This window comes from Mercenaria mercenaria, chromosome 14, assembly GCF_021730395.1.
Source record: "Mercenaria mercenaria strain notata chromosome 14, MADL_Memer_1, whole genome shotgun sequence".
In the NCBI taxonomy this organism is placed as follows: Eukaryota; Metazoa; Mollusca; class Bivalvia; order Venerida; family Veneridae; genus Mercenaria; species Mercenaria mercenaria.
The window spans coordinates 1344994-1348729 of NC_069374.1; positions in this window are offsets into that span (position 1 = coordinate 1344994).

Below are 3736 nucleotides of genomic sequence, written 5' to 3' on the forward strand. Positions count from 1 at the left end.
CATACGACAATCACTTTTCATTCATATACTTTTTATCTATAGACATATTGTAAATTCAATTCTCTATTGTATTCATTCTTAAAACACAAATGTTTCTTTTAATAAATTTAGTTATTGACAAATTGTGGTGATAATATACTCAGCGTCACTGAAAAGTTACCACCCTAATGGCCCTTATATTTTAAAACCCGCATTGAACTGTGTTAAAAGCATAACACGACTACATTTTTGACACATCTGAGACGTCACTGGTGTAAGGATTTGTCAAATTCGATTAACTCCACTTGAGGCACGGGCTGCACGTGCAAAATGATTTTTTCCAGCAATGTCGACATGTACGAATTTTCTATCGCAAATCATTCATCGCACTTGAAAGTCAGCCGACAGACTAAACGGAATACGTTAAAAAAACAGAATATCCTTGCTAAGAATGCCACGTTTAAGGCACGATCACCGCCATCAGGACATTGGCATGGTTGACGCCGAACTTTCATGTCGCGAAATTGCACGTCGTATGTGCTGTTCTCCCCTGACAGTCAAGAAATGGGTTAGGAGACATGATCAGACAGGGTCTATGAGTAACAGACCGCGCACAGGCTATGACAAAGTGACGTCGATATTGTATAAAATAGTAAAAAGGTATATATTTGGTGGTAACTTTTCAGTGACGCTGAGTATATTTATGTGTAGAAGAAATATGGATCGAGACCTAAAAATTAGCATGGCATATCACAATGCTATCTTCCATAAAAAAAATAGCTGGTTTCACCACTATACGTGCGAGAAGAAAATACATAAACGTGTTTTGTCTTTAAGGAGCGGAAACCGGTGGTAACAGCTATACCACAGCTGGACAAATTGGTAAAGAATGAGTTCTCACACACGTGTTTTACTGGACTTATTTATACAAATACACATTGTATACTCATCACTTTACCAACTGAAAAGTTCCTTTGTAATACTCGGGTGACACAAGTATAGAAAACATATACTGGACAACAAGAGAGGCGTCTGAGATAACATACAATATTTTGTAAGTAAACAAGTGAAGCCAGGCCAAACCGTTCATTGAAGAAAGGGGAACTATATTTATTGAAATTTCCAACGCTTCCGCGATCTGTTTGGCGCGATCTTTCGTAATTGCAATGATACATTTATCTAGGATTTTGTTGAAATTTCCATACCTGTATTTTCACATATCTGTCTAAATATGTTAAGAAAATTTCCAAGTTGTACTGTTATAAATATGAAAGGTACTGATGAAGTTATCGAGGGGGAGTGGGGAGCGGAGCGTTAAAAGTTTCGTTAAGTGCATTTAGTTATGGAACAATATTCTAAAATACCATTTTGAACAAATTGGATGATATATGTTCCATTTGCAAGTAGTAGTTCAACGAATTTTTATAATGAGTAAATTTATGATATCGATAGCTGATATCTTTAATGCTTCGATTGTTGGGAACCATTGTACATGGTTCGGTGAAACCAGAAGAAGAAAAAACAACAGGTAAATGCCATGCCGAATCCTTAAAATCATTGGGGCGAAATGATTTTGTGAAAAATGAATATGGAATATTTGAACGAACTAGACTCTAGCGATTGAGATATATATTTTTTATCCCCCGCCAAAGGCGAAGGGGATATTAGAAATGCTCTCCGTCCGTCCGTGCGTGCGTGCGTCCGTCCGTCCGTGTGTCCGCAACGATCTTTGTCCGGAGCATAACTCCAAAAGTACTAGAGGGATTTTCTTCAAACTTCATACACTGATAGAACACATTGGGAGGAAGTGCAGTGTGCAAGAACAATAACTCTACCTTGCCTATTTTTGAGTTATTCACCTTTATCATATTTTCTTAAAACATTTTGTCCGGAGCATAACCCCAAAAGTACTGGAGGGATTTTCTTTAAACTTCATACACTGATAGAACACATTGGGAGGAAGTGCAATGTGCAAGAACAATAACTCTACCTTGTCTATTTTTTGAGTTATTCCCCTTTATCATATTTTCTTAAAACATTTTGTCCGGAGCATAACCCCAAAAGTACTGGAGGGATTTTCTTTAAACTTCATACACTGATAGAACATATTGGGAGGAAGCGCAATGTGGAAGAACAATAACTCTACCTTGCCTATTTTTTGAGTTATTCTTCTTTATCATATTTTCTTTAAAAAAAATTATCCGGAGCATATCTTCTTAATGCATGGAGGGATTTTGATATAACTTGGCAAAAATATTTACCACCACGAGGCGGAGTGTCATGCGCAAGAACCAGGTCCCTAAGTCTAAGGTCAAGGTCAAACTTAGAGGTCAAATGATACAAGAATGAAAACCTTGTCCGGAGCATTTCTTCTTCATGCATAGAGGGATTTTGATAGAACTTGGCACAAATGTTCACCACCACGAGACGGAGTGTCATACGCAAGATCCAGGTCACTAGGTCTAAGGTCAAGGTCACACTTAGGGGCTAAAGGTCAGATACAAGAATGACTTTGTTCGAAGCATTTCTTCTTCATGCATGGAGGGATTTTGATGTAACTTGGCACAATTATACACCATCATGAGACGAAGTGTCATGCGCAGTTCCCTTCTTTAGAATTACTTCCCTTTGTTGTTACTTTAAGTAGCTTTTATTGTAACTTTTTCATTACTAGTCGTAGGGAAAAATCGAGACCACTTTTCTGTAGTACAACATGCATGCTATATCCAATTCTGAGGTGTATTTTGACCAATTTCTACCTGATAGATTTTTGTGTGGACTTGCATTTTTTTTTATTATTTTTTTAAGATTAGCTTCCCTTAGTTGTTACTATAAATAACTTATATTGTAACATTTTTATAATTGACCGTAGGGAAAAAACAAGACCACTTTTCTGTGGTACAACATAGATGTTACTCTCCAAATTTAGGTGTATTTTATTATATATAAGGTATCTCTACCTGGTAAGGAGTTTTCTTGTGGGCTTAAAAAAACAAAAGATTTACAATGATTACTAAACAACCACAAAATTAACATTCCATTTGCAAATACAGCTGCTAGAGTAAAGAAATTTGCTGCGACTGACATTCTGGCACTCTTGTTCCCTGTTAGCTTTCCATTCCTTCTTTTTACAGTAGCCATGTAGAAAAACATCATAGCTATACTGTTCATGAAAATTAATAAAATTTAGCAGTAAACCACCACACTACTGACTTATTCTTTCTTCCACATCTTTAAAACCCCTGATGCGGACCACAACTAAACGGTTCTTCAAAGCTTTCCCCAAAATTAATACTTTCAGACACTAACTTGCCAGGAACTTCAGCCTTCAATTATAATATGCCCGGCGGGGGGATTAGCCATGTGTAACATGGCTCTTGTCATTTTTAGTTTTGTTTGGTTTTGACTCACACTGACACAACTAATATGGCATTTTTTTTCAGCTTTTCGAATTGTCATGGACGGACATGAAATCACCAGACCAGAGTTCTTAACTTCTCCCTCATAACATTGCGGTTATCAAACTGTTTTATCTAATCAAATAACTTCGGCTAAGAGCCGGGTGTCTGCCTTATTATCTGTTAACAACAAAGAAGTGTGATACTTGAAGTTTGATCCACATAATAAACTGGTTGTCATCTGATTGTAATACACTACAACAGACCACCTGCAAAAGCCAGATATACTTTAAATACCTATGACTTATCAAACCAAACTTTACTTATCGTCGTGAATGCACGCTTAACAAACCTGTAGT